Source organism: Chlamydotis macqueenii, chromosome 1 (genome assembly GCF_036417535.1).
Source record: "Chlamydotis macqueenii isolate bChlMac1 chromosome 1, bChlMac1.mat, whole genome shotgun sequence".
Taxonomy (NCBI): Eukaryota; Metazoa; Chordata; class Aves; order Otidiformes; family Otididae; genus Chlamydotis; species Chlamydotis macqueenii.
The window spans coordinates 75981593-75995311 of record NC_141556.1 but is presented as its reverse complement, the minus strand read 5'-3'; the positions used below and the strand labels follow the sequence as shown (position 1 = coordinate 75995311).

At 47.5% G+C, this 13719-nt stretch overlaps 1 protein-coding gene across 11 annotated transcripts in view; it reads right to left on the bottom strand.

Annotated features, from left to right (window-relative positions):
• PPFIBP1 (PPFIB scaffold protein 1) overlaps window positions 1–8374 on the bottom strand; it is a 118054-nt gene extending 109680 nt beyond the window's left edge. For all 11 annotated transcript variants that reach the window (XM_086757131.1, XM_086757159.1, XM_086757149.1 and 8 more), the window contains exon 1: window positions 8181–8374. The gene's annotated coding sequence lies outside the window, so the exon portion shown is untranslated. The remainder of the gene's footprint in view (window positions 1–8180) is intronic.
• Between the last annotated feature and the right edge of the window lie 5345 nt (window positions 8375–13719).

Sequence of the window (13719 nt, the reverse complement as noted above, 5' to 3'; positions counted from 1 at the left end):
GGATTGCCAGGATCTACGTGCAGGACCTTGCACTTGGCCTGGTTGAACTTCATAAGGTTTGCACAGGCCCACCTCTCCAGCCTGTCAAGGTCCCTCTGGATGGCATCCCTCCCCGATGACATCCTTATACCCCTCCTGCTATGTAAGCCACTAACATGCTGAAATTATCTATAACACACATCTTGTTCTAGGAGAACACTTATTTTGCACTCAGATCTTGAAAGAAGCCACCAAGGACGGCTACTTCAGCCACCAGCTGCAACGTGAAGGTCCTCCCTCGCAGCACAGAGAGGTCCCCAAGAGGCAGGTTACACAAAGTCCTTACCTGCTACAATGTGGAGCACCTTGCATTTTCAGTGTACCAGCATTCTGGGGAAGATAAGATTTTTGTCTGGTTCTTAGAAAAGGAGCTCGATGTACCATCCCTCCCCTCCTGTTTAACAAAAGTCTATCAGAGATGCTTCCAGCGTAGGAGAAAGACTAAAAAGGCCCCAGCTGAGCAGCACAGGGTGCACAGCCATCAGACCATCACCTCCCACCATAGAGAGTTCTCCAGCTTGGATGTTTGGATAAGAAAATCAATGCAGGTCCCAGCATGAGGAACGGTCCCTGCTCCCGCAGAGCCACAGCCTCACCTGTGTCCCAGCCTTTGCACCCCCCTGCATCCTGCACACAGCAGCTCTCCAAGGCAGCACATTTCCCACCAGGCTCACTCCCAGTGCTCCTCTGGTATGGACAAACATGAACCCCAGTGACATTTTAGCACTGGTTCATAAACCTAAACCAGGGTGGTAGAGGAGATGCTTCAAATCCACAAGAAAAGCTTTAAAAATAAGGCAAAACAACACAATCACATGTCTGACGTCTACAAATACCCATTCACGTGCAAGCGGAAGAGATCCCAATAGGCTATCTGCTCCCCTTCCTTGCTAACACCTTGTCTCCACGACACTTCTTCCATACGAGTAGAATACCTGATCCAAGCCTAAGGGAAAACAGATTCTGGCAGCCTCTCTATGGCAAGAGTGACTTTTATAAACCCATGCTGGCTGTGCTCTTGCTAAGCTGTACAGAACCCAAGACCACAGGTGCCACAGCCAGGTGGGATAATAACTATGTTCAGAAACACAGCAACAGCTCAGCGCTTTTTTACAATTAAGATATTTTTCCTCACCTGCTCTTCAAGGCAGATGTTAATTACCAGCATTACACTCTGCAGAATCTTAATTTGATTCTACAGACATCTTCATGTGCCAATCTCATGACTTTTGAAAACACGGAGACCAGGCCATGAAAACATGGCCTCCAAAAGACCCGTGTGCTCTTTTCCCCATCCCTTACACTCCCTGTGATCTGGGCGACATTAAAAAACTTATCTCCTTCCACAGTGCTTACACCTTTCCTGTGTTTTGCAAAGGCTGTATCCCTCTGAACTTCATATACGGCTACAGCTAGTGAGTACACACAGTTTAGAGAGAAAATACCATGTCAAGACTTCATTAAAACACCTACCTAGACTTTCTGGATTATTTTGGATACTTTGAATGGACTTGAAGTTCCCTGAACTCTGGAGGTAATCAGAAATTAAATTTTGCTCAGATCAAGATCCATGCTGCGGGAATACCATCAGTGGCACAGAATAGAGAGTCTAAGCACACTCAGCAAACCCAGTACATCCTCAAAGTGTCTAACGTACTGCAAGAACCTCAGATGAACCTCTCCACCCTCTCGGATCCCTGAGGCAGCAGGTAGCCAGCAGTAAACCACAGGCCACAAAAACTACCATGAACAGCACACAGCCTGCAAGCCACGAGCTTGGCCACTTCTTTAAGCACAAGTGTGATCATAAACCTTAACCTCACCTTATCACTGCAGACAGAGAAACCAGCTCTGATGCTTTTGCCTAATTCTGTGTCAAGGGGCGAAGGTCAACAAAACAGCCTCCAAGTCACTCACTGACCCACTCTTCCTTACAGCAAGACATAATTATTATTAAGGATCTTCCTTCTGAATTTTAGAATTTGGTCTGAAATCTTTAGGACACACACAGCACTAAGCTGAACCCCCGGTCTGGGAATGCCCAGCCATGAAGCTGGGAGAAAACCAGACTCCCATGACCACTGACAGAGCACAGGGACAGCTGTGTGCACAGCTGCCACAGCATCAACGAAGGGTACTGCCCTTCCTCATCCCCAAAACCACATTTTGGTGCTGGTTTGGCAAATGCATGCATGTTCTTGTTTCTGTCATTCGTAGAAGGGCACTAAAGAGGAAAGATTTGAAAATGAGGCAGCTGAGGGGTTGGCTGTTTGGTTTTGCAATATTAAAGCTATTTTTCTGTTACTAACTAAACATTACATACATTGTATCTCCCTTCACAATCACTGCAGTGTCCATGAACTATTTGGGGTTATATTCCACGTTCATATATAAAATATAGCCTATACCTTTTCCCTAGATTTTTGTTCCAGAATTGATCAGTCTGAGAAAAGGCATGCAAGACCAGATCATTATCCTCTCTTATTTTGCGACATCTGTTACAAAGTAAGAAAATAAAGTTTTTCTCCCAAACCCATCATATTTGGAGCCACGACAACTCTTTGATTTAAAATGTGCTGATTCATGCTAGTGGTTATTACATGTTTTGATCTGAGACACAATTAGACAGCTGTCTTCAACAGCACAAAGACTCTCCAGTTTGGAGTTCAGATGCTGCAATAGCCGGCTCAAGTCTCAGCCTTAAGTTCTCCACTAATATTTAGTAAAAAGCCTATAAGGAAAGAGGCAACTTTTGGATGAGTGTACTTGATCTTGGAGCCTTTCGTTCACAGGTGGCATTCGACAGGATTTTATTCATGCAAGAGTTACAACACTGAGCCTACTGGAAGAGTGATTACCACCAAGGTGTATGCAAATGGCTGCTTAAAATCACACTTTTTGTTATTTTTATCTTACCTCAAACACCACGAGCCAGAGACTACTCATATGCCTCCAGTCCTGGTTCTTTGACACAATTTGCACAGCTTAATGATGCAGAGCGACAGAAAGGGGAAAGTGAGCATCCTTACCTTAACTGGGACACCAGTTTCCAGCCCAGTGCTGGACAGGAGATCCAATCTCCCTGCCTAAGTACTCTCATTTGATACAGGGGAACCAGGCTTTTGCATCTCTTTTAGCAAGATTCATACTTGCACCATGCTTTTGAAGAAAGAGGAGAAGGATTCTGTCTTCGCCAGGGGCCTTTCCTCACAGGCCTGGGTTGACATGTGGGAGAAGATACAACATGCAAGGCACAAGAGTGAGATTTAGCAGCATTCCTCCAAGATAGCACCTCTAATAAAGAGTGCTCTGACAAAGCGTTACCTCTGTCAGCCCCGTGCAGCCAAGCATTCAATAGTAAGAGAGCAAAAGACTCCCCCACCCAAGGGATGTGTTGGGTTTGCAAGACTGTATTGCACAGCATAACCCCTTCCCAAGTTCTCCACGTGCCTCCTCCATTAACAATGAAGATAGCTCAGGCAAGGAGAAGAAAGGTTATGGCTACAACTAGCTACAATACCTGTATCTAAATATATTTCCACCGAGGAAAAAAAGCAGCTCTTTTACATAATTGGTTTATCTTGGCCTTTTGACAGAAACAGAAGCACAACCACTGGAAAAAGGATAAAGCTTTAACCCACCAGATTTTCCTCGTGTACCGCAGAAGTCACAGAGCAACAAAGTGCTCTGGAAGCTAAAGGATATCAGGAAATCATATATGCCCATAGCAAGGGCAATACACATCATGGGCAAGCAACTGTGAATCCTGTGTGATGACTGAATTATTAATGGCAAATTCCAACCTTTAAGCAGAAATAAAGTACTATATTGGCAGCAAACACCGTTAGAAAAATAACAGACAACCATTATGCTCAGCCTGAGCTGAACCAACACAAAAGTCAATATGTGAGAGAGAGGTGGAGAAAAAGAAGGATAAACCACATGCATCATTCCCTGCATCACAGCTGAGCACCCTTGCCAGGGCACTCTGAAGAGGAAAGATCCAAAGCAAAGATCCCACCAAAAACCCACTGAGATAGATGCTACAACTTAGCATGATCATCCGTTAGAGCTGCCTGAAGTTGGAGACACGCAATGACTGCGGGTCATAACCCCACGGCAAGAGAAACTCCCCAACAGGAGGGCCAAGCTTTAATCCTGGATTGGATGCTGACTTTTCTAAATATTGGGCGGGAGATGTAATCTCTCAGGAATAACCCAGAGCCTTTCCTATGTTCTGCCAAGATTAATGCTTGTAAACCTGCCACCTTCAAAAGCTATCTGAACAGCAAACTTCATTGATTTCTGAAGCTGCCATTAAATGGCCACCCTCTCTCTGTCCACAGATCACCTGTTTAGCAGTCAGCTTTTCAGCACTAACAGTCACTTTCCTACCAAGACAGAGGGAAGGCTGATGCCCTAGTACTACTCAAACTAAGAAAGTCAGCATAAATGCAAAGACTGATAAAGGAAGAGACCTAGGCACAGTACATCTGCTAAGGAGACACTGCAAGGCACCAGTTAGGCGCTGGGCACACAAACAAATTTATAGTATGGCAAGACAGGGTAGGAATATATACTAGGTGCTAAATAAATGCTAAATAAATGTCTGGGTATAAACAGCAGCAGCAACCATGAGGCAAGGCAAGGTAATTTACCTCTCCTGGGCTGGATCCAAGAGCAAAGTCGTTAATGGGATGACTAATGGGACCTCACAATTACAAATGGGGGAGGGGGGCCACTATTCAGCCTAAGTAGAGGAAGGTACTAAGCAGTTTTATTTATTAAGGTATTAAGTGTTTTTAGGTATTCTTAATGCACAGCTGTTTGCACAAGCTCCACACAAGAAGAGTCAACACAACAAAACCTGCCTCAGCCTTCCAGTAAACCTGTTCCTTGCATTTATAAATTTACAGATGTGGCTTGGCCAGACAGAAATAGGTCAGATCATAACTGTACAGCTTTAAAAAGCAATGTAACTTGAGTTTTGCTTTGAAGCCTGAAAATAACAAAAGTAAGTACAAGGAGAAGCTGCTTCAGGTATACCAACCTAACTTGCGTATCACCATTTACAATGCAAGGCAGAGGTTACCAGCACCTTCTTAAGGAAGAGCATGCAAATTCAGCAGCAGGATGAGGGCTTTACTGACCACCACCTCTAACACCACAAGAATTTTCAAGATGCTCCATTACCTTCCTAAATCCTGCCTAATATTTGGGCTCTTACTTTCTCTGTTGAGAACTACTGCAAATCAGTGGACTCCTTGAGGAGTCATAGGCATTTATGTTTTTGCGCTACTCTTGCCCCACCCCAGGAGTCAGGGACACATTTTGGACCATTTGTACCAGATTTGTGATCTGGCCACTTCTCCACGCTCCCCTCACCTTCACAGATAACATATAATGTGAAGCACCACAAAGGAAATTAGTCAGTTATTCAAGTGAGTTTACAGCAACACTATCTTGTCCTGAGTAAGCCAAAGATATATTTTGATGCAATCACACCACTGTCAAGAAAGTGACTAAACCTTCTTTGGTTTTAAACCTCTTCAGGGGAAGGATCTGCACTTCATTAAAACTGCTCCTTGAAGCAGTGAAAGACAGAAACATCACAGAAACCCCAACTGGATGGATTTAAGAGACATAAAACCTCCTGAAGGACGCTATACCATGCACCTCATAGCACACAGCATTGTCTGTCCTCAGGCCATCCAGACCTGACCAGGAAGCAGGGACTAGATTTAGTCCTCCTCATCACCAGCAAGCACGGGTCCAGACAGGCTGGCAGCATCACGTGGGAACCTCAGTCTCCTGGGAGTCACTGTAATTTCAGGAATCTTAACAGTTATCCTCATGTTGTTACGGGTCACAAGCAACGTCTCCCCATACACCTCCACAGGCATTCTCATCAAGACCCCATTCCTTCCTGCAACATGTTTTACACTGCATAGGCAGCAAAATGGGAAACAGGACTTGCACTGCATAGGCACCCCAAAATGGGAAACAGGACTTGCACGTAAGAAGGAAAAAAAAAGAGATGATATTCACCATAGCTTTCTGCCCCATGTGACATCCCTGACTTCAGGGCGCTTCACCCTGCATTTCAGGGACAAGAAGAAATGTTACTCACCAATTTTGCCAGAGCACAGATCCACTGCAGAGCACAGATCCGCAGACAGATGTGCACAGGACACATCAACTGAAATATTCTTCAACAGAACTCTTAAATGCAGAACTGATCCAGCAAACGGATGAAAACTCAGGGTAAAACTAAACAAAGCTGAGGAAGTGCTTGAATCTGGACCCTTGCGTTTTGACCCAGGCTCTTGCCATTATTTCATCTAAGAGGGTTACAGGGGCTGCTGAATACCTAACAGTGGCTTGTTCAAAGGTGATGTGCTCAAAGCAGGAGCAAGGCTGCTGAAAACGGAACCCACTCCTAAGGGCCTCGCTCCACAGCCAGGCAAACACGCTGCCTTCGGGGAGGAGACAAACATCAATTTCATGCTCCTAGCTTGGGAACACCAATCATAATTTATGAGCAACGCAGCACGCCACTGATCGCCATTCTCACTGGCAAACCGAACAACTCCCTCTCCTTCTAGGAGCTATCTATCTGATACAGCTTTTCAAGAAACTGTGCTAAATCCTATTGTCAAAACTCCCCTGGGATGGGCAGTAAGCCAAACTAGGGAGCACTTTGTCTCTTGATTTCTTACTGATGTAAAGAAGTTAAGAGGCCAAAATACTTGCTGCATTTGCAACCGAGAGTTTAGGCAGATTTCAGTTTTCCTGGTTTCCAGGATGCCTCTCTAGCCATCCTGCCATGCTGCTGCACCACTTGAGTGTGTCGGTTTTACTAAAACCTGTACTTGTGGTTTTTATTATAATTGCATGTCGCTTTTGTCCTTCACAAAGTTAAATCCTCAAGCTATGGCTGCTACCTTTAATAGAAGCAATAAATCCGGAGTTGGCACACCGAAACATCTTCCTCTCAGATATTCGATCATGTAAGCACGAAGAATATTCTCACTCTGTGACCCATTTTTGCTGTTTACTTTTTGGAATGCAGAGGCACTCATATTGCTCAATCGTCCTGCCATTGCAAGACACAACAGAGCTTACACACTGTGCTGTTGGTAGTATCTGCGCTTGGGCCAAAATAAGGAGAGGCAGCAGAGTCTCCGAAGGCTCAGACACAGCCAAGCCAGAGTCTTAAGCACCGTGTTTTGGCACAAGACGGGCAGCGCTGCACTTCCACCGGAGAGCAGACACACGTTGTTATGCCACAGCAAAGCATTTAACACTGTAGTTTACTTTTCCCCCACGCAGAAAAAAAACCACATAGGTATAAAGCACCTTTCTACTGCTACAGCTGCACCTCAGACAGGGTGTGAGCTAGCACAGCTATTTCAGTTTTTAGAAGTCACAGACCTAGAAGAAATAATTACAGGATGTAAGAACCTCAAGCTTTAAATCAAAACACAGTTGTTAGCTCAAGATAAAACTCACAATTGAAGTTTCACAGTACTTGAGGCTGAAGTGTCCTACTGAAGCCTGAAAAGATTAAACCAGAGCCTGCCTCTCCCCAAAACGTCCCTAAAAGCCATGCCAGTTCCAGCACATAAAGAAGTTACAGAAAGTCAGGAGCTCACTACCGAGCCTCCCTCCCAACAGCTCTGCTTCCCCCTTCCAGCCAGGATGCACCAAACGCAGGACGGGAACACTCAAGCGTAACCTGAGGACAGAGGGCCGGCTGGTTTTTGGTAGGGGGGAGGGTAGGCTAGAGGGGAACCACCCTAGTCGCACCCCCGCCGGCACCCCGAAAGCCGCCCCCTCCCCACACGGGGCGCAGCGCTGCGGGGGACAGGCGGCGGGTGGCCGGCCCACGGCGCTGAGCTCATGGCGGGCTCCCAGCCCACGCGTGGGGCTCTCAGCCGGCCGTTCCCCGAGGGAACACCCGCTCCCCTCAGGCGAGGCGGCCGGGGGGGGGGCGTCCCGGGCCCATGGCGGCGGGGAGGAGCCACAGGAAAGGCACGGCGACGGCTCATCCCGCCGGGACATAAAGTTGCCGCAGTGGGGATCAGTTCGGTTTCGGGCAGCGGGGCCGGACCCCAGGAGCTCCTCGGCGCGCCCCTTACCTGCGCCCAAACCCCGGCGGGCCCTCCTGGGGCGGCCGCACCTCCGCCTCTGCCAGCTCCGGGCAGACCCCGCCGCCGTCCGGTCCGCGCCGCTCCGCCGCCCGCCCCGTCCCGGCCGGCCCCGCCTAGCGCCCCGCCCGCGCCCCCGCCCCACACACAGCGCGGGGACCCAAACGGGGCCGCGCCGGGCCGGGCCGCGCCGGGCGCTGGCTTCGTTCCCCGCCCCGGGGCCGGGCCTGCTCGACGGGGAGGGCGGCAGCGCCGGGCCAGGCCGAGCCGGCGTCCTGATTGGGCCCGACGGCAGTCACTCGGCGGAGGGCGGGGCGGGCACGGCGCGGGTACCCGGTCCGGAGCACCCGCCCCACCGCGGGCGGCCCTCAGCCTCGGGCCGCCCCGCCCGACAAGAGCCACTGGCGGGAGCAACCGGTTTTGGCGGCCGGGGGGTCGAGGGGGCCGCGGGCCCTGAGTTCCCTGGGCCCCTTACGAGGGAACAGCGCGGGGTGCCGTGCCCGTCCCGCACCTCAGGGTCCAGCCCTCGGCCGCCAGTTCCACCTTCTGACGCTGGGCTGCGACAGCCTGTGTGATACCCCCAAAAATTGCTCCTTTGGAAGGGAAGGGGGGCTGGCCGCGGTCCCCTGCAGCTGGAAGGAGGCATCACACCTGCCGCCCACTGCTGCAGCAACGTCGGCAGCGGGGACGGGTGGGCTCCATCAACTGCCTCGCATCCCACCCCCAAAAGCAGCTGTGCCTCTCGCACTGCCCTCTCAGGTGGCGAAATGGTGGACGAGGCCTGCGGATAAGGCGGCTGGGGGTCTCGGCTCGGCACCCAGGTCCGGCCAGCTAACTCTTGGTTTTGTTTTTCAGTTGACCCAAAACTTCTTCTTTTTTTTCCTGGAGCTGTTCCTCCCCTCCCCTCCTTGAAAGGCTGGGTTAGACAAAACTCTTAACGTAGTGGTTTTGTCTGTGGAAAAAGTGATTTCGTTGCACTTCATTTCTGACCATAGTTTCTAAAAAAAGTGTAAGTTTCCATCCAAAAGCATGCTGAAAGTAAACATTTTGAATTCTCAACAAAAATGGGAAAGTACCCATGCTACGCTGTAGCATCAGTTTCTACAATTGGTCTTTTTTCCCATTTTCCTCAAATCTTCGGCAAATGGGTAAGTGCTAGCGCAGGGCTGAATCACAGCACGCTCGTGTCCAGCACTCCATCCTTCCTGAAATGGCCAGAGCTGGACTTGCCCAACAACAAGCACTTCGAACACATATTGATCCCCACTGAATCCCAATATTCGTCAGCCTTTGTTTCCTGAATCACTTGTTCTGGTGATTCTTTTTATTTTTAACACTTTAATTAATTTTTAGTTCAGAAACTGAAGACTCCTATTAAAGAACCTAACGCAGAAAGGCTTCGTTAGTCAGGATGGTGTACGAGTGAGATCTCTCTGAAAACAAATCTGAGCTGACAGAACATTTCAAACCACTATTTGAATTCTTTCATCAAAGAAAATACCTTTGCAAAGTATTAACTTTGCAAGTTAAGACAAATCTCTGATAAGGCTTTCTGGCTTGCTTATCTTCCATCTCCCAAAATAGCTTAGCCCTTTTTGCTCCAGGCTAGTTTGCAAGGAAAGGTTGATTTTCTCCACCTTTGTGAAAACACGGCAGTCTCCGAGAAGGCAAACGTCTGGTTTGTCCCTTCTGTGAAGGCCACAGGAGGTTACAACGAGTAAGAGTGTTTTCCAGCATTTTTCACTGCTTGAGGAGGTGAAAGGAAAGAGCTTTTCCCTCGCTTTGCAATGGGAACACGTACCGTCTCCCTGGTTACAAATCAATAAATGGCATCAAGCCTAGTATTTCAAGAGCTGTCAGAGGCGTTTTGAAGGCACAACATACACTCTCTTACTTGATCGTCTACGGGTGGTACTTTGAGTCTTCCGCACGTTCACGGCATGGTCCAACTAGGGTTATGGTGTTGCATTGCAGTTATTTTTCAGCAGATGCACTCCAAGCCTCCAAGATCACTGGCACAAAGCGAGTGTTTGGGTGTAAGGGATGGAGGCACGAGCAGGACCATGCCTCCCACTGGTAGTGGCTCTGAGATCAGACTAAGCCCCTTGCAAAACAGCAATTAATAGCACTCTTATTAAATCTGCAGCATCTCTGTTCTGTGTTTTTGCCTGAGCCTCATTGCTGAGTGATAAACGTAGTTCAGCTTTTAATGCAGTTATCCTTACAACATTCTCAAACCGTTATTATCTCCTTTTACACCGTTTAAGTTACTCACCTTGGCTAATTGCGAATTAACGTTAATGACTTGTAGTGATCCAGATTTCGATTTTCTTCTCCTCTGGAAGTCATCTGGTTTTAGCAGCGCAATGGTCATTAACCCCATGCCTCAGCATCTGCGCTTGCTCACAGGCAGGGCCCTGAAATACAGTAACAAGCTGTGTGCATTGCAGCCAGTTTTTAATTATTTTGTTTTAAACTTCAGCACCTCGTTGGGCCCCTGAAGTCTTCCTTTAGACCAAACCCACTCCCCAAAAATACAGCAGCTGCAAGAGCCGAGGGATCTCCTTCCCAACAGGCAGTAATTTCACACACCCAGTGTATGCACGTCTTTCATTTCAGGAGGCTCAGAAAGTGGATTCTGTGCATCGCTCTCTTTCCCCCTGGCTAGGTGTTAACCCCGAAGCTGAGCCCAGGGTGTTTTCAGGTCAGGTCTCTGCTACTGAGTCTCCTGGCACAGTTGTGTCAGCCGGAGCTGTGATGATAAGATCCTTTGAAGGCAGAGCTGTGCCAGCAAAAGCACCTTGTGCAGATGTAGGTATATAGCAGAGAAAACGGCGCTTTTGTCTGGGTAGCTTATTTTGCTCAAGAAGGCTGGAATTCACTCTCTCAGCAAACCCACGATTTCACTGTTAGAAGCTGCATCTACCTAGGAAGTGTTTACTCTTCTGACCAAATATTGTAGCTATGCTGTTAAAGCTGTCCTCGCTTTCAGCTACCTGAGGTATCCTGACTGCTAAATATTCAACAGAGCTGATTGTTTTAGCCAAAACGTTGAGCTTTGGTATGACACTATGTTCAGTTCTGGGACAAAGCACTGCACAGACAGTTTCTAGCTGTCAAATCAATAATTTAACCTTCCTCCTCATATTTAAATTGTCCTCCAATCCCTTCCTAAAAAGGAGAGGAGGAGAGGGGAGGAGAGATTCAGTGCCCAAGGATCAACTTAATCCACAGCAGTTTAAGTACAAAATGCCCCCAAACTGTACCCCTCAGAACAGGCAAACTTCTGACCTCAGCTGTCTCATCCCTGAGGCTTCCTGCAGCCAAGCTTTTGAAAACATGGTAAGAAAAGCCCCACACACTGAACCTACTGCTGAACTGGCAGAAAGGATGCTGCTTTGGCTCTGCTGCGCTGGCCAGACAGATCTGCTCAGGGCCGAAGTGCTTCACACGAGCTGTTCCTCTCTAGAGTTTTTAGTTTAAACCTCCCGGAAAGAAGCCGGCCATTTAAGAAATGACCAATCTGCTCCTGTGCATGGGATTGTTTCAGGTGCCTAACCCTAATCCTCTGAGGAGGGGTTACCTGCAGGCACAAGAGCCTCCATGGCCAGTATGGGGTGAGACTGCAGTGCAAGGAGGCAAAGCACGTCACCTTTCCATGTAAGAATCTGCGATCTAGGGGTTAGTAGTGAAATCCGTCTGTGAAGAGTCTTCCTGAAGGCTGGGTAAAACTGAGTCTCCCAGAAAGTGCTGGAGACAAGATGCCATTTCACACGTGTCGTCCATGCTGTCTTTGGTAAGGTGCTTTGTGTAAGGCACCAGCCTCTCGAAATGACCAGTCTTGTGTATTTTGTCTGGAATCTTGTGCAATTAGCCCCTGAAGACCAAGAAAAAGCAAACTCAAGTTCTTTCTCAAGTGGGTAAGAAAGCTTCCCATAAAACTTCACACACCCATGAGGGTGACAGAGTAATTAGCTGAGCTGCAGGAAATTCTCCAGCCTGAATGCTGAGATGAACATCAGAGATGTGTCAGTGTGTATCTGGAAATCATAAAAGATGGTATTACTAAGGAGAAGATGCTGCATGTTTTGTGTAAAATGTGAGCAACAGAAAACCTGCTGGCATTAGCAGGAATCACAAGAGGCTCAGCTGAAGGAATCCATGCACATTCAGTGGCAATAGCGTAGCTGTTGAAAAGACTGTTTCAGATGGGCTTTGTCTTCCCATTATTTTGAATGATTGCTGTCATTAAAAGCAGGAAAAGAGAGAGATTACAGTTTGAAAGTTTTACATTCTTAAATTTCTGCAGGCCTGCAAAACATTATTTTTCTCTCCCTGGAGGTCTACCACCACTAATTTAGCTGTAAGTGTACCTTAACTGAGCTGAAAGACTCATTAGGTTCATGCACGTGCAATTTTCACAGCATTCTCTCGATTTCTGTATCAGCAGATAATTCTTATACTTACACCCTGGAGCTGCTTTCTGTATACTCGGTAAAGATGACTGCTTGATCAAGAGCTAGAGAGAAGCCCTTTGGGTAGTCAAAGTGTTAAGCTGCAGACACAGGAAAAAGTGTTCAACAGCTTTGTGGTGTGACATTTGTCAGAAACAAGCATATAGGTAGCAGCACCAACTTTCACTGATAGACCTTGCTGTGGAATGTACCAAATAAGCACATTACACTGAAATCACACACACAGCTTGCACAATGATCAGCAGGCAAGGCAAATACTGGAAAATGTTATCAGAGAAAAGCAGGCAGGGTGGCTGCAGCGGGACATGACAAGCAGTAAGCGTTTCTCCCAGTGCCTACTGAAAACCCTGCCAGAAACTGTTTGTTTGTAGCATCTGCCAAATCTGAAGGAGACTTGTCTTCTAGACGCAGCCAAATTCATTCCTTGTTCAACTCACACTGTTAATTGCATCCAACCTCACCACTACCCCTGGTCAGTGATGACAGCCTACACTTTATGTTCTGTGCCCTAACCAGTGGGATAACTCTCACCATTCATTTCCCACTAATTCTGAAGTCGTATCGCTCCAGTTTGCCTGGCGCTGTTTACATACAGACATGGCATTATCACGCTTTAGTTCCTTTCATAATGACTTTCACATTCACATTCCCTGAAGAAATGTGTGGTTTTTTTCCTCAGTTCTCAGATAGACACTCACTCAAGATCATCTCTTGGCTCAATTTGTTCTCAGCATGAATTTCCAGATTGCACCGTAAGGAAGAACTGCTGGTGCTACTAAATGCAGTCTTTTTACAGTTCTGCTAAAATCAGGCTCCCAGGCACACCCAAAAGCCTTTCAGCAGGGCTCTCCAGCAAGTAAAGCACTAGTACAGTGATAAAGCATCTTTCTTAAGAGAATCTCAAATACTGCATACTATTGCATAGAAGTTACTCCATCCACAGTGCTGGTGAAGAAAACCAGCGATGAAGAGGTGAAGGATGTATCTCAATTTGAAGTGTAACACTGTACGGAGTCTCCTGAGGAAACCTTTGAGCAAGGCAGTGCGTTTGCACC